General features: G+C 44.6%; 1 pseudogene; it reads left to right on the top strand.

The window, feature by feature from the left end:
• The first annotated feature begins 3,062 nt into the window (after nt 1-3,062).
• LOC144680418 (choline-phosphate cytidylyltransferase B pseudogene) lies at nt 3,063-16,456 on the top strand (annotated as a pseudogene).
• Nucleotides 16,457-22,869: the final 6,413 nt, after the last annotated feature.

Below are 22,869 nucleotides of genomic sequence, written 5' to 3'. Positions count from 1 at the left end.
AAATCTGCATTTGTACGTCTGCATTGAATTCACCCTGATCTCTAGACAAATCAAAAAGCAAATTGGGTGTACATGCCACTGGGGATTGACAAAATAAGAAAAATAGAAAGCTGCACTAAGCATCTCTGGGAACTGTATTGAAAGTTATACTTGAGTGAGAGACATTATTTTAATTCATTCACGGGATGATGTGGATGTCGCTGGCTAAGGACAATATTTATTACCCATCCCTAATTGCCCTTGAGAAGGCGGTGGTGAGCTGCCTTTTGAACCGCTGCAGTCCATGTGGTGTAGGTACATCACAGTGCTGTTAGGAAGGGAGTTCCAGGATTGTGAACCAGCGACAGTGAAGGAATATTTCCAAGTCAGGATGGCGGGTGGCTCGGAGGGGAATTTCCAGGTGGTGATGTTCCCATGTATCTGCTGTCCTTGACCTTCTAGATGGCAGTGGTCATAGGTATGGAAGGTGCTGTTGAAGAAGCCTTGGTGAATTTCTGCAGTGAATCTTGTAGATGGTACACACTGCTGCTACTGTGCGTCAGTGGTGGAGGAAGTGAATGTTTGTGGATGGGGTGCCAATCAAGTGGGCTGCTTGGTCCTGGATGGTGTCGAACTTCTTGATTGTTGCTGGAGCTGCACTCATCCAGGCACAATGGCAGTATGTACCATGTGGCAAAAAAACTATGACCTCGAAATTCCAGAGGTTCAGGTCAGCATAGAGCAGGCAGCTAAACGAGAACAAAAACTCATATTTGTATGACGCCTTTAATGTAATGAAACGTCCCAACGCACTTCACAGGGGCATTATAAAACAAGGGCAGTGAGATACATAAAGAGATATTAGGTCAGATGACCAGAAGCTTGTCCAAAAAGGTAGGTTTCAAGGAGGGTCCTAAATGAGAAAAGTGAGGTAGAGAGGCAGAGAGGTGTAGAGAGCACATTGGCCACCAATGGCAGAACAATTAAAATTGCGGGTGCACAAGAGGCCTGAATTAGAGGAGTGCAGATATCTCAGAGGGTTGTCGGGATGGAGGAGGTGGTGGGATTTGAAAACAAGGATGAGAATCTTAAAATCAAGATGTTGCTTGACCGGGGCCCAGTATAGGTCAGCGAGCACAGAGGTTATAGGGAACAAAGCTTGCTGCAAGCTAAGACACAGTCAGCAAAGTTCTGGATGACCTCAAGTCAAGAATGTGGGAGACCAGTCAGTGCGCTGGAATAGCCGAGTCTAGAGGTTTTGAAAGCATGAATGAGGGTTTCAGCAGCAGATGAGCTGAGAAAGGGACAAAGTCAAGCAAATGTCATGGCCTTGCTGATGGCACAAATATCAGGTTGTAAGCTCATCTCAGCATCAAATGTGCAACAAACTTTGCGGACAGACCGGCTTAATCTCAGACTGTTGCCTGGGAGAGGGATCGATCTGGTAACTAGGGAATGGAGTTTGAAGTGGCAACAGAAAAACAATGCCTTCAATCTTAACAATATTTAATTAGAGGAAATTTCTGCTCATCCAATACTGGATGTTGGATATAAGCAGCCTGATAACTTAGCAGCAGCAGTGAAAATGAAGGAGATGGTGGTGAGGTAGAGATGGCTGTCATCAGTGTACATGTAAAAATCAGTGCTGTCTCTTTGAATGATGTCGCACATCATACATCACCATCATTATTGCCCACAAGGAGGCTGTAATTTGGGGTGGATGTAAGTCTTGCACTGTCCATTCTGAAGACACCCAAAGTTACTTATGTAATTGATCCCAAAAAAGAACAAATAATGGAAATGTTTTCTTTCAAGGTAAGGTGTTACACTTCGGGGATTTTGGTACAGAGGCAGTTCAGTGTATCTGAACAACATGCAGTCTCTACAACTTTCCACCCATTAGCTCTAGACTCCAACCCCTGAATAATTACAATGAATTACTGGAGGGCTGCAACCATCAATGGAACCAATGCTGCAGCAGCCAATAAGAGTCTTCCAGTATGTGGAGAGAATGGAGAAGCTGGGATTGTCATCCTTAGAGCAGAGAAAGTTACGTGGAGATTTAACAAAAATGATCAAAATTATGAGGAGGTTTGATAGAACAAGTAAAGCAAAACTGTTTCCACTGGCAGGAAGATCGGTAACCAGCTGAAGACACAGATTTATTGACAAGGAAGCCAGAGGGGAGTTGAGGAGAATTCTTTTACACAGTGGCCTGAAGTTTACCCTCAGGGTGAGCCCGAGGTTGGCGTGGCCGGAAACAGATGTAAAACCCGCCCCGGCCGAGATCGTGCTGTGAACGCCAATTCAGGCACGCCCAGCGTGAAACATGACTGCCGCATGCGTTCTCCGTGCCCAGGGGCAGGAATGCATTGGGCACGGGGTCCAATGGGGACCCAGCGGGGTGTTCAAAAATGGAAGAGGAAGCTCCCTGAAGGCTGTCAGCAGTTGTGGGCGAGGCTGAGGGAGCTGTCTGGAAGCTGCTCAAGAAGTATCCTGGTGTGCAGACATGGCCTCAGCACCTGGAGGTCATGGAAAGTGGGAGGGCAAGTTGGGCAGGCACCCTGCCCCCGTTTCTCAGATGAGTGCCTGGGAGTGCCGGTGGAGGAGGTCAGTGCCAAGCGGCACATTTTAATGCCCAGGGATAGCAAGAGAAGGCCGTCCCACCTGACCAAGAAGGCCTGGACAGAGGTCGCCGCCCAGGTCAGTAGGCACGACATGGTGTGCCATACGTGGCTTCAGTGCCTCAAAAGACTCAATGATCTGCTGCGGTCAGCAAGGGTAAGTGCGGAGATGGCATGTGCAGAGAACTTTAGTTGGGTGCTCGTTGCTCCGAACATTCAGGTGTCTAAGAGTGTGTTTGCCAACTGGCATTTAAGCCTGCCCTGACAAGGCTGGGATGTCAGCATGACTGGCCTCAGTGCATTGCAGGGTGAGATGTGCCACAGTGACATGGCCAGCCTAATGTCCGGGTGGGAGGGCGGGTAGGAACCAGGAAAGGACCTTCAGGAAGACGGAGCAATAATGAGGCTATTTTTCCCTGTCAGGGGAAGAGCAGTCATAACGCTGCGGAGCGCCGCAGAATGGATGGAGGGGTGCCAAATCTCTGCATCCTCACGAAGCACAGGAGTGAAGCACTGGAACTGGAATCTCACCAGCCAGTTCACTCCTCCGGCCACGGTGAGGCAGGGTGCTCGGATGAAGGTAAGAGTGGAGGTGACAGATGCGTGTGTGGTGGGTACTGGGAACATAACGGGCTTCTCTCATCAGAAACTGAACTGTCGTAGCCAGAGAGCCCATTGAAGCTGCAATGCAGATGGCAACATGCAGCAGCTCTCTACTGTCTCCTCAGCCCGCCTAGTACGTATAGTGACTATGATGATTGAATGTACTGATTTTTTGCCTTCCCCCTGCAGATGTGCCATCCACAGGAGGTGACGGCGACCCTGAGGACCCCTCATTGAGCTCCGATGAAAACAGTACATCTGCACCAGTGTCACGCTGTCTCTCTGAACTGGGCACCAGCGCAGATACTCGCATGTCGGTGGGCGTTAGGTATTCGGTTCCGTAGGTAATGCATAGCGATGAGGGCACATCATACTGGCTTGAGGAGCTGGCAGAGACAGAGAGGTCCCAGGGGGGCGACAGTGGGAGCACAGCTGGAGACCAGGACCATTCTGCATTGAGGTAGATGATGAGCCTCTAGAATCGTCCAAGAGGCAACAGATGCTGGATGTCCAGTGGGATGCATGGGGAGAACTGGCAGAGATCCATGAGGGTCTGCGTGCCATGCTGTCCGTCATTGAGGAGTCCATGCGGAGCATGAGTTCTGCATTCATCCTTAACACCGAGTGCACAGCTTCCTCCATTGAGAGACTGACGACTCTCAGGCTGAGGCAGCTTCAGGAGCAGACTCAGGGGTTCCTGGGGTTGTACGCAGACCTGCAAACCCTCACACAGGTAATGACCTCAGGAGGACATAGTCTCCTGGGTCCACATCCATTAATGGTGAGCAGAGAGCTGCAAACCCACGCCACGTTGGCAGACAAACTTCCAGTCATCTCTGTGGGCGCCAACTCCTCCACCCCTCTGCCAATGGCCACTGCATCTGATGCTGCTGCGACAACTGAGGAGTGCCCAGTTATGGGGATGGGCCCAGCCTCCCAGGCGGAGCTCGCTCAGGCTCCAGCCGCCAGAGGACGACCACCAAGGTCATCAGGGCCACCAGGACAGCAGAGTCAGCAGACTGCCTCCAACACCACTGTCAGCAAGAGGGGGAGGGGGGACACCAAGACGCAGCACCCACAGACGTAAGTTGAAGGCACCTTGAGCACAGCAGGAGCATTTCCCAGGTGATATTTTTTGCATTTTTTTAACGCTTGTGTTAGGGATGGACTCTTTGTTCTTTGCTTGTTCATGTTAAGAACCATAAACATTTATTTGACTTAAATGGATTGAGTTGGCTGGATAGTTTGAATAAGTGTCAGATGCAGCACCGGTGTAAAAGTGTGGCGTGGTGTGGTGCTGGCGTAATGTGTTGAGTTCTCATTTATTGATTGTTATCAAAGGAGACAGTGTCATTGGCTTGACAAGGCATCGATGTCTTGGATGCCTAGCAGGATCTGGATCAAAGCATCCCTGGTGTCCCTAGTTCAATGAGGGTTCCTGTCCTCTGCCTCGAGTTCTTCACCTTGCTCCTCCCCAGGCTCTTCCTCTGGGCCATCACTTGAGTCATCCTCCCTGGCCTGTGGAGCTGTCTTGCTTTCCTCAGCCTCCAGTGGGTCCCCCCTTGACAGAGCCAGGTTGTGCAGGATGCAGCATGCGATGGCTATGAGGAGGACGCTCTGTGGAGGATACTGCAATGATCCCCCTGATTGGTCCAGGCATCTGAAGTGCATCTTCAGCAGCCCGATAGTCCTCTCTACCACCACCCTTGTGGAGGCATGACTCCTGTTGTATCTTTCCTCGGCCTCAGTTCTTGGGTGGTGGAGTGGGGTCATCAGCCACCTCTTCAAAGGATAGCACGTGTTACCCAGGAGCCATCCATCCACACGTGGAGAAACCTCAAACAGCCTTGGTATCTGTGGCTGCTGCAAGATGTAAGAATCGTGTGAGCTCCCAGGGTAACGGGCACAAACTTGGAGAATCTGTGTCCTATGGTCACAGACGATCTGAATATTCATTGAGTGGGACCCCTTTCTGTTTACGAAAGCTCTGGGCTCACCTGCTGGTCCTTTGATGGCCACATGAGTGCAATATATTACACCCTGGACACTATTATTCAAACCCTAGTGCTCAGTCTCTGAGCATTCGTTTGCGAGTGCTGAGTTTTTTGTGTTCATTCCCAGCACTCAGCCCCTTTTTCTCAGATCCTAGCACTCTGTCCGGTGACAGAACTCAGCACCTGGGGGAAGGCGGAGCTATGGCAGCTTCATCTCTATTTTGAACAGGTGAAGGAAGCTGAAGGCTCCCCAGCAGGCCCAAAACAAAACGATACTTTATAAAGATTAGCCATATAAAGTTTTAATCGAGTATAATAAGATAATCACAAAAAATTAATTAAAAATACTGGATCAAGCCCATCTCCTTCCAAAAAGAGAACACCTCATGCATGCACTGATCTGACTTTTATGATCCCGCAGATGCTGATAGACCTCCAGAACCTCACCAAACCTGGCACCAAGTCTAGACTGTAAATTTACCTAAGTTTCTGAATACTTGTAAATGGGATAAAACAAATTAGCAACTGTTAGAAAAAACATTAAAAATCATCTTTAATTGGATAAAACAGTCCTTATTGAAGCAGAAATTAGTAAATATTTCAGTAATATTCTGCAATGCAAACTTACAATTAACCAACAAAATAAAACTTAATGAATAAAATTTGTTAGAAGGGTCTGAAGAAGGGTCATATGGACTCAAAACGTTAACTCTATTTCTCTCTCCACAGTTGCTGCCAGACCTGCTGAGTTTTTCCAGCATTTTTGCTGAATAAAATAGTGTTGCAGTTCATGAGGCCTTGACACTAGACTGAAAGGATGCTGCACACCTCCCTCTCTTGCTGGATAGTCCCATGATTATTTATGAAGTTAACGTTGTATTTTTATTTTAGGTGCTTATTTAATACTGCTGAGTTTGGCACTTTTACTGAAACAAAAACAGAAAATGCTGGCCTGACAGCATCTGTGGAGAGAGAAACAGAGTTGACGTCTCGAGTCTGTGTGACTCTTCTTCGGAGCTTCTTCAGTCATACAGACTCGAAACATTGGGCGGGATTTTGTCCTTGGGGGGGGGGGTGCTCGGTGCCGCCGCCCGCGATCGGCTCCACTCCGTGATTTCACGCGGGCGGGCCAATTAAGGCCTGCCCTGCATGGATCGCAAGCGGCGGGGCTGAGCGCTGCCTGTGCGGGTGGGGGCAGGAGGGAGAGCGGGCCTGTCACGCAGTTCACGCACGCGCACGAAACAGCGCTTCAATTTCCCTCAGGCACAGAGCTGCCTCAGGGAGATTGAAGCACTTTTATAAAGTATTAATAAAGACAGTAAAAATGTAATAAAACATGTCCCCTCGTGTGACTCCGTCACATGAGATGGGACATATTTTTAATTTCAAAATAAAGTTTTAATTTAATGTTTATTTGCTTTAGGAAACCTCATCCTCATTGCCCGCCAATGGTAAGGTTGGACGGGCAGCATAAATTTGAATTTAATTAGCATGTTAATGGCCTTAATAGGCCTTTTAATTATCGGCCAGCGCGCAGCCAACTGCGGTGCGCAGCCGCCGAACGAAATGTCACACGAGTGCGCGATGACGTCAGGACACACACCCGAAGTTATCGCGCATTATTTTATGCTCAGGCGTGTCGGGTGCGCGCCCGCATGCCGAGCGTAAAATTCTGCCCATTAGCTCTGTTTCCCCCTCCACAGATGCTGAGAGACCTGCTGAGTTTTTCCAGAATTTTCTGTTTTTGTTTCAGTAATCCAGCATCTGCAGTATTTTGCTTTCATTTTGGCACTTTTACTTATGCTGGAGCTGAAAACCTTTTTTTAAAGGAAACGGTTTGGTCCCTCATTGGGATTCCCTGCCACAGATCAATCCCTGGTTTTCCTGTTACAGGGCTCTGAACCTGAGCTGCCGTTGCTGTGGTTCATTCTGCAACCTAACTACCACTGCCTAAGAGACAGACACAGAGAAAGATAGACAAAAATTAGTGAACATTAGGGGAGTTTAATTGTCTCAGAGGTTCTCCCGATCATCCGCTTAAGTAGAAGATTGCCAGAAACCCCACTTACACATCTGTCCGGGGTTCCTGTCAATCACCCACCAAAGCTGCGGCAGCCAATGGGGAGAATCCTCAAGGGAATTCCCAATACAGCACCATAGTCCAGGGCCTCAGCCCACAAAAGACAAAACACCGAATTCTGATCTTTTTATTTTCTAAAGCAGACATGTTCACCAAGTTGAGGATTTCAGTTGTCATGGCACTTCAGGATAAAAGACCTCCTTGCCGTTGGAATATGATAGTTTGTCTATGTAGAATGCTATTGGTGAGCTAACCTCTCAGAAAAAAAACACAGCACAGAGTGGGTAATTCTGACTTTGTGTGACACAAGAAAGCATGGGATACTGAGTTGGCATCCCGCTCTACTTCTTCCATGATTTCTATTTCCACCCAAGTCAACAGAAATAGAACTCAGGAGAAAAGTAAAATGAGCTGCTAATCCACTTTCGCTCACTTTATTGAACAAAGTCAAAATTACATAAAGACACTTGCTCGGAAACAACAAAATGAAACATGGCCAAGGGAAAATAATCATTGCAAAGGTAGAAAAATTCTGGTAAGATATGGCATTATAGAAATGATCTACTGAATTAGTTCTGAACAGGTCACCATATTAGACCTGTTTCATTTAAAATATTGTTTAATCTAACTTTTACAAACAGAAGCCAGTGGTATGTTAAGAAATGAAATGGAGAAGGACAGTAACAGTTATATTGAATTATGGAGCTTGTGGATTTTAATAGAAAGAATTGAAATAGTTGTGTTGTGTTGAACTGTGGGGTTTGATCTACATTAATTCATCTATAAATGGGTACATAGCTTCTAGCTGGTTTGATTTGGAAGTAGTTTTGTAACTAGGTGAATGAGTGCTGTCTTCTTATTCACAGTTAAATCCCACACAGACTGTTGTGACCACTGATAATTTGCCTGACATTGTTGTTAAGTGTCCCTCCTTGGATCAGCAATGGAGTGAAAGGTATGTTCATTTTACATTCCTGAACTGTATAATAACACTTCAGTGTAAAGTGGGGTCACCAACTCTGTGATAGTCATCAACACCCTCCTCCTCTGGATTGGCTTCAGCACTTCAACAAATCACTTGGGCATCCTCCCTTCAGGATTCTTCTCTTCAAAATACACTGGCATTCCCACTCAAAATAATGGATGTCTGTCTAAGGTTATTCTTTCTGCCAACTGCGACAAATTACATGGCTCTGTTAGCCATTGCTTCCCTAATATAGTCCCAGCTCAAGAATTCTGGAGTGATATATTTTGCTGAGAATTTCCTCATGCATTGTGAATCAACTGTTCTGTCTCAGCACAGGAACATTGCCTACTTTAGCTTCACTTTGGGATTAGTGTCACCATATATCATGCTGATATGCATGTTTAATTAGAGGAACCATCAGTACGCTAGTGCGGAATAAAGGAGAGGCCCTTAAATAAAACACTGACGCCAACTAATCACAGCCTAAAGAAAATTATTAAGCAACTCTGTGTCTCAAATTTCACAAAGTTGAAGTTCAGGCAGGCTTTGACAATCCCTCCTCCCACCATCCAAGCAGTGACAGTGAAAATCCAGCTCTTAATGGTTATAAATATTGTTTTCACAAGAATGTTAGCACCATCTTTTGGCTTTGTAAAGTTTATATAACCATTGTTTGCCTCACAATTCTACTGGTATTCTTTACACTGTAATTCTAAATTATAGACTGCAGCTTACGGAGTTCCAGTTTCCTATCTTTCATCAACAAACACATTTAATATTTTTATTACAGTTATGCATGAATGACATGGCCAAATGACATAATAATTGGAGTGTATGAGATGTAATGACTAGTGTATCACAACAAAGATCAGGCTTTAGTGAATATAAGATGGATTTCATGAAGCGGCCACCACAAGGAGGATGCATATATTAGAAAATTAGGAATACACAGCTTTATCCTTTTGGTTAGAAAATCAGGAGCGTGATCACCACAATATTCTGAGATGCACTCCCTGCAAAAACCACAGAATTACCTCCAGAGGGAATAGCATTGACTTTCCTTCATTTTGTACCCAGGGCATCCTATTTCTCATGAGCAAAGTAGAGGGAAAAGAGACAAAGGCCAGTCTCCATATAACTTCTAGGAATATCCTCAAGGTGAGGGAAGAATGCTTGCTTTAAGTGAAATGTTGAAATAATACATACCAAGGAGATCAGCAGGCATGAGAGCTGGAAAGCCAGCACCCACCATTTGCCATCAATTGTATCAAAGGAAACAACTGGCATCTATATTTCATCTTTACTGGAGATAGATGTGCCAGGGTATTTCATAGAGGCTTGAGAAAAATAGTTGGCATAAAGGGTAGCCAAAACCTGGGTCAAGGGGTTTGATTTAAAGGGGGATTGTAAAAAAGAGAAGAAAGTGGAGGGGTTTAAAGTGAAAATTTCAGAAAGTGGAGCCAGCCACCAATGAATGGACAAACAAGAGAAGGGATGTGCAAGTGGCTGGAGTCAGAGGAATGGAGAGTTTGAGATCGAGAGTTGTAGGATCGGAGAAAGAAGTAGAGATAAGGTAGGGCAAAGCCAGGAGCAAGAAGTTTAAAGTTGTAACATTGCCATACCAGAAAGTAATGTAAGTCAGAAACAACAGGAGTGATGGGCAAGAGGGACTTGGTCTGAATATGGGTAGCAGATTTTCGTATGAACATGGTGGAGCTTGGCAGGCTTGCAGCGAGAAATCAAATCTGAAGGCGATGAAGGCATGAATGAGGCTTCAATGGGAGATGGCAGGGGTGTTAAGAAACCCTGTCACAAAGTTCAAAGTAGGCAGTTTTTTGTGATAATGCAGATTTGAAGAAAAATTATTTGCTAAAGAAGCTTTGGTTACAATTGAAAAAGAGCAAGTAGACAAAGGAGAAGAGGATTTGGGACATGATGGTGCCATTGATAGTGTCAAAAGCTGCAGAAAGGTGAAGCAGGACAAGGTTGAATAATGGGACTGGACTGTCATTGCCAATAGCACAAAATTAGCTGATAACAAATCTTTTTAACAACCACTGATTAGGATTAGTTAACACTCAGTACAACTGGCATCAGCATACATGGCACAGGCTCCACCCAAGTGTATAATAAAATTGCAATTTGTGGCCTATAACCAGTTTAACACACAGTTTTGCATATTTATTAAGCCTGCTGCCCCTTTTGGCTAGGAGTCTTGATTGTCCATGTAAAAGCCTGTCTGAAAATTGAATGAGTCAGGCAAATGCATATCCAAAGTATCAACATAATTTTTCTCTGCTGGTTGCCCATTTCTCAGGTGAAAAACAGGCAACTGTGATTAGAAAATTCACTTGCCCAATTGATTCCTTCTTGTGATGCAACTCCTTAGACATTAGTCACTTTCTAATACTTTGTGTACCTTTAAGTAAGCAGGGTACTTGGCTATACATGGATCCAATCCCACATCATGACATCCACGCACATGAGCCTCTTGCAAGAGTCCATGGGGGGTAATCAGTGGCAGGAACCCTGGCCAATTTCCTTCCTAACTCAGGGACGCTGACATCAATTATAATACCTCCACCAATATGCTGCCTGAGATCAGTGAACTCAGTATTTTACTGGGACCTTCCATGTCTTGACTTACATTTTTTTACTCTTTAATGGGATGTGGGCATCGCGGGCAAGGCCAGCATTTGTTGCTCATCCCTAATTGCCCTTGAGAAGGCCCTTCTTGAACTGCTGCAGTCCATCTGATGTACATCCACAGTGCTGTTAGGAAGGAAACTCAAGGAATTTGCTGATCCCCAAGTTGATGCCAAGTGATCCATCCTGTTTCATTCATTTTTGTCTTTTCTGCAGCAGGTTGGTACAATTGAGTGGCTGGCTGAAACATTTTAGAGGGCAGTTACAGTCATCCACATTGCTCAGGCCAGACAGCAGATTGCCTTCCCTAAAGGCATTAGTGAACCATTCATTGCAGCAATCAATGATAGTTTCATGGCACCACTGGTTTCAATTACTTTGTGTTCCAGATTTTTATAAATCAATTGAATTTAAATTCCACCAGCTGCGATGGGATTGGAACCTCTTTCCCGGGAGCATTAATATGGACCTCTGGATTACTAGTCCAGTGACATTACCACCACACCAGCTGGAAGGCTGTATGTTGGATTGAAGTGCATTGGCCAAGCATATCCTGACATGACAGGTAGTTCTCATTTTAAACAGTTAAAAGCATGAACTATCCTTCACAGTTTCTTCTCCGTTGCGATTCTTTTCTAAAGATCTCTTGTAGTTTGTTTTCAAATGCAGCCTTAGCAGAGATAATTAATATTAATCGTTAGAAAAGGTGCCCCCTCTAGGGATTAGCAGGAAGATCATAATATCCGGCCCCTACTCCCTGCTCTTCGATACTGTGTGGGCATGTGCTGACGTCTAGTGGGAAGCAGGATAAATGAGCTGCCCTGGTGAGTGGTCAGGTGTGGGAGTGGGGGGAATGCTGTTATCTGAAGACATAGGAGCAGGGTTAGAGGAATGAAGAGCAATTAATATAATCATCAGACTGGAGCCTGCTTTACATGCCACTGATTGCAGGGTTCACATAGTGGCGCTCTACCTCAGGGTCACCATAATGTCTAACACCACAAGGGATTTGCTGTGATGGACATCCTCAGATATCTGTGGTAGTTATCTGGACCTCAAGTGCATATGGATGGATGTCTGTGTCTGTTATTCTTACATATGTATGTGTGTACTTTTACTTCTTTGTTTATATCATTTCTAAATGTGTTAATGTTTGCATATGTGTACATATTTGTTTGAGTACGTGTTATATGTATATTTTTCCTGTAGATGTGGGAATGTTTCTACGTGTACATGTAAATGTGTACCTATATAAGTTTCTGCATGATAATATTTCTGGTTGTTTATGCATCTATTACACACAAATAGTAGTTTATTTGTGTGCATGTGTAGTTTATGTGATTTGTGTGTTTTTTTCTATTCATTCATGGGATGTAAGCGTTGCTGACTAGGCCAAGATTTATTTCCCATCATTAATTGCCTTTAAGGAAGGGCTGGTGAATTGCCTTCTTGAACTGCTGAAGTCTATGTGGTGTAGGTACACCATGTTAGGGTGCTGTTAGGGAGGGAGTTCCAGGATTTTGACCCAGCAACAATGAAGGAACGGCGATTTAGTTCCAAGTCAGGATGGTGTGTGGTTTGGGGGTGAGCTTCCAGGTGTTCCCATGTGTCTGCTGCCCTTGCCCTTCTAAAAAAAAACCATCTGGTTCACTAATGTCCATTAGGGAAGAAAGTCTGCCGTCCTTACCTGGTCTGGCCTAGATGTGACTCCAGACCCACAGCAATGTGGTTGACTCTTAAATGCTGTCTGAACAAGTGCAATTGGGGATGGGCAATAAATGCTGGCCGAGCCAGCGATGCCCACATCGCATGAACGAATAAAAAAATGGTAGGCGTTGTGTGTTTGGAAGGTGCTGTCTAAGGAAGCTGATGAGTCCCTGCAGTGCAATTGTAGATGGTACACACTGCTGCTGCTGTGTGTCGGTGGTGGAGGGAGTGAATGTTTGTGGATGTGGTGCCAATCAAACAGGCTGCTTTGTCGTGGATGGCATCAAGCTTCTTGAGTGTTGTTGGAGCTGCACTCATCCAGGCAAGTGGGGAGTATTCCATCACACTCCTGACTTGCAGATGGTGGACAGGCTTTGGGGAGTCAGGAGGTGAGTTACTCACCGCAGGATTCCTAGCCTCTGACCTGCTCTTGTAGCTACAGTATTTATATGGCTAGTCCAGTTCAGTTTCTGGTCAATGGTAACTCCCCAGGATGTTGCTAGTGGGGGATTCAGTGATGGTAATGCCATTGAATGTCAGGGGGCGATGGTTAGATTCTCCCTTGTTGGAGATGGTCATTGCCTGACACTTGTGTGGCGCGAATGTTACTTGCCACTTTTCAGCCCAAGCCCTGAATATTGTCCAGGTCTTGCTGCATATGGACACAGCCTTGTTGCATACTACAGCCATTACTCTGAGTATGTTGTGAAGTTTACAACAGTGAAGAAACGGTGTCTGCAGTGACACCAGTCTACCAGTCACGCTGTATTCAGATAATGGGCCACATTCCATTTCAAAGACCTTTGCAGATTACATGCAAGTCACAGGCATTCACCATCACAGAGCAACATGTAAATGGCCACAAGCAAATGGGGAAGTGGAACGACAAAACCAATCCTTACAGAAACGGATAAGAGTTGTTCAGACTGAAGGCATAGAATGAAGAAGGTGTTGCCGTCACAGGTGACCATGCATATGTGAACATTTCAGTGTTCCTCCTTCAGTAGCTGTGGCTTGTCTTTCATGTTTTATCTTAGCTCCACTTCTGACACCATGTTACAAACTCAAAGACTACAGTCTTTCCAGTGTAGTGTCTTTATTGGACTGTTTGTAAGATGGCTGCAGGGAGTCCCTTGTGGCAGAGGGAAAGAGCCCAGCTCAGCTGCTATTTGGTTGCAAAATATGCAGCAAGATGCCAGTGATCAGGGACATCAGTGTTGATCAGGAGGTTCAAGGTCATGATGCAGAGAAAAAGGTTGCTGCAAAGTTTTATGCAGACCATGGAAGGGCGGTGGGCTAAACAGTCTAATTTGATGCCAGGTGATGAAGTACAGCTGAGATGAGAGAGTACGAGTAAGGTGGATATACCGTTTTACCCCAAACCGTACACTGTCATCACCAAGAAGGAGAACATTATGACAGTGCAGTTGTCAGAAGGAGTACTGTATGACAGAAATTCTTCATGTGTCAAAAAGTATCATGGTGACATGGTGCAATAGATGAAACAGATGTAAGAGCTGAGGCAAAGCTGACTACCAGCAATCCAAAGGTCCAAGCCAGCAATACTGATGGCAGGCAGACAGCTTGATATCCAGAGGGAAAGACATTGGTTTCAGAGGGGATTATATGTTTCCTAATCCTGATGTGATGACCACAGTTCCTGCAAGAGCAGGCAGATTACCGTGCAAGAGGAGACAACTAAAGTGATATGAAAATTTTGTGTAATTTAGTGACAGAACATGAAGTGTGTTTGGGTTTTGAAATACAATAATTTCTACGTGTCCTATCTGGCTTGCTGTCATCATGTGACCTCTGCCGTGAGGGTCTCCCTGCAGGCAGCCATCTTACAAATAGTTCAATAACGACACTACACTAGAAAGACTGTAGTCTTTGAGCTTGTAACATGGGCCAGGATTTTCCCCTCGGCGATTTGGGGGCGGGGCCCACTTGCCGATGGGAAAATGACATGGGATGACGTCAGGAGGAACATCCAACGTCATCCCGGGCCATTTAAATCTTAAGGAAGGCAGGTGGACAGCGAAATCAGCTGTCCGCCGGCCAACCTGTCACTGGACATTGACAGGCTCATTAAGATAATTAAATGCCCTGCCCGGCCAACCTTAAGGCTGGCGGGCAGGCCAGGAGCCCCAGCAGCCTGTAGATTATTAACGAAACTTCATCCACTGACGGAATGAAATTTCATTACCGTTTTGTAAAAATTTAATAAATTTTATGAGTTTGTTATCAACATGTCCCATCTCGTGTGACATTGTCACATGAGGGGGACATGTTAATAATTTTAAAGTGTCTCTATTTTTTGACTTTACTTACCTTTCACTAAACTCCCTGAGACAGGACTTTGCCTCAAGGAGCAGTGCGCTCTTTTATGCACATGCGCGAAAGAGTGCACTTTGACAGATGGGGATTCCACCACCCCCCCCACAACTGCACGGGAAGCGCATAGCGCTTCCTGTCGGGCAGGCCGCTGGGCGGGCCTTAATTGGCCTGCCCACTCAAAATGGCGGCGGGCTCCATTTCGGCGGCGGGGTTTGGCTGCCTGCCCGCTGCCGAGCCGGTGGGGCCCGCCCACCAGCCAAGGGCTAAATTCTGCCCATGGTGTCAGAGGTTGAGCTGAGATTCAGCTCTGAAAAGCTGGAAGAGAACCCACAGCAACTGAAGGAGGAACACTGAAATGTTACAACCTGCTAAAAGCTGCTGAATAAAAAACACAGATAAGGAAAAACTAAAAGAAGGACTGGGTGAGACAAAATGGCTGTTAATTTTCCTCAACAAAAACAGAATTACCTGGAAAAACTCAGCAGGTCTGGCAGCATCGGCGGAGAAGAATAAAGTTGACGTTCCTCTCCCAGCTCCTGTCGAATAGAACATACCTACCCTCAGCCTCATACAACATTGACTGAACCTGCTGCGTTTGCAGATGGAACAAGCTGCCAGTGCGAGGGCCCTCAAGAAAGATTGACATTGTTCAGGCCCATTTTGGAAAACAAATCTACAGACCAGTGAGAGTTTATGCAGTTGGAATTTTCGATCTCTTTCACTCGGGTCATGCTCATACTCTCATACAGGCCAAATAATTTTTCCAAAATGCCTACTTACTCGCAGTGCGCAGTATGGAGGTTTCACTGTCATGAATGAGATTGAGCGCTCTGATGCCCTGTTACGTTGCCACCATGTTGCTGAGATTATCAGTGATGCACCGTGGACGCTAACTCCAGAATTTCTTGAAAAACATAAGATTGATTTTGTGGCACATGGTGACATTCTGTAATCCTCTGCTGGATCAGGTGATATCTATAAACACATTAAGGAAGTTGGCATGTTTGTCCCCACTCAAAGAATAGAGGGAATCTCCACCTCTAACCTTATCACCAGAGCTGTCTGAGATTACAATGTTTATGCCCCAAGTAACCTCTAGAGAGCTTACACAGTCAAAGGGCTTAACATTAGTTTCATTAATGAAAAGAAGTACCGCTTCCAAAATCATATCGACAAAATGAAAGAAAAAGTGAAGATTGTAGAAGAAAAATCAGAAGAATGTGTTTACAAAGCCGGGGGCAAAAGCCATGACCTTATACAAAAGTGGGAAGAGGAATCGTGAGAATTTATTTGTTGGCCCAGATGGAGCTTGGAAACAGGTTTTCCAGGAGAGGTGGGGGGTGGTCAGATGTTGCAAACTCTGTCTCCAAGGCAAAGCCCCTTAAATAACCCAACAGGAGAATGGTCCCAGTCCCCAACGTTCCAGTTGATGTTTACCAAAACTTCACCCCCATCTTTACCGAAGGCTGCTTCTGCCCCCATCAGTAGCATCAGTGATGGAGAGGAGGATCAGAAGTGAATGACGGGGGCCTGTAGCATGTGTCAGATTAACAGGATTGGCAATGATACAATCTCAGGTGAACCCTAGCCCTTTATTTTTCTTCTCCATCATCCTCAGGCACTTAACAAGTCTGACTATTTCTATTATTACCACGTTTTTAGTGCATACATCACAAACAGCAGTTTCTAGATTCTCCCTCACTACAAGAATTTGCGCTATATTTAATGTTGACATAGTGATGTTACTGGCTCCCATGTTGATAGAATTATCATTATCAATGCAGAACCAAAAGAATCTCCGAGGGCAACTCCATTAGGAATGCGTAGATAAAATGTTTCAGGCTGATACAATGAAAATGTGTTTGTAATTTGCCAAATCAAGTATCATAACTAAATGGAACAATAGCAAGAGTTACCACGGCAATAAGTGCCACGGGAATGACACTACCCAGAGAGGAAACCTCAACCAGATGAACAGCCAATGACAATGCACACATGTGCCATTAAGATCTGCACAATTTAACAACTATGTATGCAATGCATGTGCAGCAACTGACAAGAATAACCAACAGTTGTTAATGCATGAGAACAGTTATGGTATATTGGATGACTTGGGTGACTCACAGTTACACAAGATAGCTCATGTAAACTTGCTTTTTGTTCGTTAAGAAAAAGGGGATGTTTGGGTTTTGAAATGCAATCTACGTAACCTATCTGGCTTGCCGTAGTTATGTGACCTCTGCCACGAGGGACTCACTGCAGACAGCCATCTTGCAAGCAGTTCAATAAAGACATTACACTAGAAACACTGTAGTCTTTGAGCTCGTAACAAAGTGGAAATCAGTTTGCAGCAATGATTTGTGAGTTAAAACAATGCAATTTTAAGTTAAAAAACAGCAAATCTTGACACAAAGCATGTGCCTAGATGTGAAGTTTTATGTGTTGTAATTATTTGCAAAACAAAAAGAGTGTACGCTGAATGCTGCCCTTGTGATTTTAAAATTCCTGTTTGTGATATTTGCAAGTACAGTACATTAGAAAGCAATCGGATTGGATCATTGAGGAGCATCGAATTACGTGGTGATGATTATCACAAGGGATGCCACAGAGAAATTACAGTTCCAAAAAGGGACTGAACAAAATACTGAAACTATATTGGACTATGATGCACTGAACTTATCTGACATTCGTAATTGAAGAAATTCATTTACTCAGTGAGCTAAGGAAATAATGATTTTTTCAGTATATTTGCAATATTTATTGTGGTATGTTTAGTGAGGGATGGAATCTGAGCTAAATACATGAAGCAGAAAAATGATGGACATGTGTTTTGATCTAATGCCATGGATGTAATGGAGGGATGTCATGATGATAGTTGATTGTGTGTGTGTTAGTATTAGAAACTATATGATCATTGGGTGAGGCATTGTAAGGTACACTCTGTACTACATATGGGATCACCTAACCTGGGGAGGTTGAAAGTCAGATAGCATATATTAGGGAGTTGGCCAGCATGGCAGATTAAAATATGTTCTTCTTGCAGTTAAATCTGTGAATTTAAGTGTTATTCTTTTAGCCAGACATGTGACATGCAGCTCAATTGAACTAGTTGGAGACTCAGCGCAGAGGTTATGACTGATAGCGAGTGCTATGAGTGAGAGAGGTGCTTGGGTTAGAAATCTTATTCCAAAAGTGGGCATCCAGACTCAGATAGTGTGGCCGGCTGAAACTTGGAGACTTTCACTCCTGTTGTTGTAGAGCAACAGATATGCAATCTGAGATGATCACCTTCTTTGGATTATTTCTGCTTTGGGAAAAGAAAGCATTAAATGTTTCTGGGAGAATAAAAATGTCAACAAACACATAGCAGACATAAACCAGTCAATGACAATCCTTCAACAAAAAGGAAATCAATTTTAATTTTGTAACATCGTTGTAACAATTGAAGGAAAATTTAGAAATATCAATATTCCTCACCAGCTCTACGTTAAAGTTTAAAGCATGAGGAAATTATACACGATTGTATTATATGAAGCTAATAATGCTTACACTTCAGAAGTACTTCATTGGCTGTGAAGTGCTTTGGGGCATCCTGAAGTAAAAGTTCTATGTGAATGCAAGTTTTTCTTTTATGCAGGATAGCACATTCAGTTTGAATTGAACAACACAAATGCAATTAAAGCAGCAACAATTTAAAACTGTAGCGTGACTCACTAGTCATGTTGGGGGTGGGGGTCACCGTTTTTATTAGTTGATACAGCAATTGTCAGCAAACTACCACTGCCCTTTGAGTCATTGTCTTGTAATGTAAAACCAGTTCTTTGATACTGGGTAATTTTCTGCTGCATTCATGGTGTTCCACAGGTTCCAGATTTCAAATAGCCTTTACACAGCGTTAATGAGGCTGCCAGACTCCAACTTCTGTTTTAGCAAACATTTACTCAGATAGCACAGTGTTCACAAACACACTCTGGCAGTTATTTGTGTAGCAACAAATGGGATTACTTCATGAAAAACTTCCATGATTTTGTCAATGAATGGCAATAACATGATCACAGCTCTTTCGATGTTTGTGTTTCCTCATTTTTTTTACAGCACGATGTAATGCACAATAACAGCCACATACATGTAGGGGAATGGTTGTGGGCTAGAGGGACAATTAATGCATGAAAACCAAGACATCAGTACAAATTTGTAAAGTGCCATACAATATGAAGGAACTGAATGCTGGCACACTGCATATGAACTGCAAGGATATTCAAGACATCAAGGGGGAGTTTTACACTCCTTAAGTGGAATTTAATGCCAGCCTCCCCCCACCCAGCAGTGAGTTTGGAGGGGGTGATGGGGGGAGCACTTAATTGGGCGAGATGGTATGGGGTGGGGATCCCTCCGCCTTCCCACCTCTGTTTGATTAAGTCCTGGGTTCGGAGGCTTGTTACAGATGCTAATTGAGGCCTTTCAGTGGGAAATTAATGCCCACTTAAAGACCTCATTCCACCACTGCTGGTATTCAGCCAGTGGCAGGTGGAGTGTCACCATCGAAAAGCAGACACTGTCAGGTTTGCTTGCAAGCTTCCAGGGGCTGCCCCTCATGTGCCTGATCGAGGGACCCGGCATCGAGAAGGGAAGTCCCGCTAAGAGCCACTTCAATCAACCCGTTCCTGCCCCCTGCTAGGGAGTCCTTCCCCATGACCCCCATCCCGCCTTCACTTGCCTGTGGCCTGGATCTCTCATTGATCCTAGACCTCTGGTTGGTGCATTTCTGGCGGAAGCCACCACACCCCATGTGGCACAGACAGGCAAGGGAGATCTCCCGGCCTCTGCTTAGCCAGCAGCTCTCGGGGGGGAGGGAGGGGGGCGGGATTTGTACCCCGCGGGCCCTAAATCTCAGGGAAGGCTTACTGCTGCCCAGTTAAGTGCCTGGTGGGTACCTCCAGTGAGCCTTCCCCAAAGGAGGTGAAGCAGGGCTCCCACTGTTTCTCCAGGCAGCAGCCGAGACCCCTATCTCCAATATTAAATTCCACCCCGGCATGAGAATAGCTGGACCATGACACAGCAAGTGGATTGCTCCCCAGATGCTGGTTTGATTTTATGAGATTTCCTGAGATCAAGCCCATTAATTGTGCCAATAGTGAACACCAAGTTCAGGTTGGCCTGGGTTTTGGGAGGTGGGAAATAACATCCAGATGTAGCATTTAAAGACTTCACCTGTTATTTAAAGCACTTGACTTGTTGCTGTGCACAAGAGAAGAGGTGGCTGGAACAACGAGTAAGACCACTTCACTTCTTGATGCCTCTTTGGACTGGTTCTTGCAGCTGGTTTGTGCTCTTTGGTATGCCAGAGTCACTTAACAGAGGCGAAAGGAAGAGTCAATGAACTCTTCATTATCAAGAGAGGACCTAAAAGCAAATAAATTTGAAAAATTACATTCTCATGGAGTTTGCCCAGATAAGGCTAGACAGCATTTCATTATGTCAAATATATGGGCAAATTGTCCAGATCACTGTTTTCCCACTAACCTCCTCCCCATCAACCATTATCCAACTCTGCATTCCCGACCAGAATGTTTGCTTACCTGTAAACGAGGCCTTTGCAATCCACAATTCACCATGTGTCAACCTCTTGACATTCTGGCACTGAAAGAAACCCCAATTTATAGTTAGAAATTCCTTTCCTCTCACCAAACTATTCTGAGCTGACTACACTTTCCATCACTTAGTACTTGTCAGCAAGTCCAGGCTTGACCTCTACCCTTAAATTTCTGACAACTTTTTACCTCTTTCAAAAACATCGCTCTCTTCCATTCCTGCCTCTAAATATAAAGGGATGTCACCTGCAAAGCCTCAAGGCAACTTAGAATCATAGAATTGTACAGCACAGAATGACACCATTTGGCTCTTCAAGTCTGGGCCTGCTCTTTCAAAGATTGTCCCATTCCCCAGTTCTTTCCCCATAATGCTGCAACTTTCTCTCCTTCAAGCATTTATCCAATTCCATTTTGAAAGCAGCTACCAAATCTGTATTCACCACCCCAGGCAATGTTTTCCAAATCCTAACCTCATATTGCCTAAAAAAATAATTTTTCATGTCACCTCTGGTTCTTTTGCCAATCACCTTAATTCTGTGCCCTTTGATTATTGATCCTTCAGCCATTGGAAACAATTTCTCTTTACTTACTCTATCTAAATCCTTTGTGATTTCAAACATCACTATTAAACCTCCTCTTAGCCTTCTCTGCTCTAAGGAGAACAACCCAGGTTTTCCAAACTATCCACATAACTCTAATCCCTCAACCCTGGAACTATTCTAGTAGATCTCTTCTGTACCTCTCCAAATCTTTCATGTGCTTCCTAAAAGGTGGTGCCCAGACCTGCTATTACACATTTATAGTTGTTGGCCTGCTTAACTTTTCCCTCACTTCTGCTTTCATTGCTCTACTCCAATTAAATTGTTCACCATGTTCTGTTTTTACTGTTTCTCTGCTATGGTTCCCAATTCTGCTCCCTTAAGTCTAAAGGCAGAAAACCTGAGCACACCTGGCGCATAAATGATCTAATCATTCCTTGTCCAATTTAGCTCAACCATAGTAAGCTCTACCATTCTCAGTCAAATCCCCCTATTATTTCATGATTATCCTAGAAGCCATGGCCCTATTTATAAAAGCAAAATACCATAGATACGACCCAAATACTACTTCCAGGTGAAAAAGTGATTTAATTGTACTTTTTTCAATTCATCATTCGCTGCTCATGATGTGCTGTCCTCCATATTGGGAAGATCAGTTGCAGTTTAGGTGATTGCTTTGCAGGACATCTCTATTCAATCTGCAAGTATGAGCCTGAGCTTCCTGTCGCTTGTCATTTTAATTCTCTGCCCCCACTCCCACTCTGATTTCTCTGTTAACAGCCTCCAACACCGCTCTAATGAAGCTCAAGGAAAGCCGAGGAACAGCATCTCATCTTTAGATGTAAATTCACAGCCATCCGGAGTCAACATTGAGTTCAGCAATTTCAGATCCTAACTTCTGCCTCCATTCTTTGTAGACAACAGCTGTTGTTAATGATTCTGCTGGGGATTGCTTAAAGCTTCTCTAGACCCATCTTTTGTTTCTTTACTTGTCCCATCACCACCCCTTTATGCCTTGCCCCATCCCTGCCACCCTATCACAGACCTTCCCTTTTGGTCTTTCTCCTCTTCCCCCTTTCCCTGCCTCTGTTGCATCTCTAACTTTCTCCCCTACTGATGAAAGATCACCGACCTGAAACATTAACTCTGTTTCTCTCTCCACTAAAGGCTGCCTGGTCTGCTGAGTATTTCCAGCATTTTCAGTTTTTATTTCAAATCATATTCCTTGCTTCCTCCCACCTTCGTTTCCAATACCAAGAGAGAAGATGGATGTTAAGCGGATATTTGCAATGGAGTTCCTGTAACATAAGTCATTCTCTTATTAATTCTGGGCAGTCCAATCTCCATGGAGCTCTCTTCTCTGCTTTAAACATGCTGGTGAATCAGATGGAAGGAGCCTATTCTGGGTTTCAGTACCATCCAGGAGTCAGCTCCCACTTAGATAATTGAAAGTGCTCAGGAGCAGGGACTAGGAAAGGATGAGGCTGATGCCTCCCAATATTTTGTAACATCATGCCCCTCCAGCACCCCATCCAAATAACAATAGGTATGCCAGAAAGTGAACAAGTCCAACAGGCCAGATTTAAATATAACCCCATAATTTTATATATCTGGATGGAAATATCTTATGCTCTGTAGATCTTTGCGGGCAGTACATATTGAGCTAGAAATTCGATTGTGTAGTCTAGCGAGGCCAACTGCTGTTACTGGTATGCACCAGAAGGCTTTGAATTGGTTCTATCCTGACACCACACCTGTTGATATCTTGCCAGGATTGTCCTGCAATGTGTCAGAATTATGAG

Source organism: Cetorhinus maximus, chromosome 5, assembly GCF_964194155.1.
Source record: "Cetorhinus maximus chromosome 5, sCetMax3.hap1.1, whole genome shotgun sequence".
Lineage (NCBI taxonomy): Eukaryota > Metazoa > Chordata > Chondrichthyes > Lamniformes > Cetorhinidae > Cetorhinus > Cetorhinus maximus.
The sequence above is the reverse complement of the archived record's forward strand: the minus strand, read 5'-3'. Positions and strand labels throughout refer to the sequence as shown.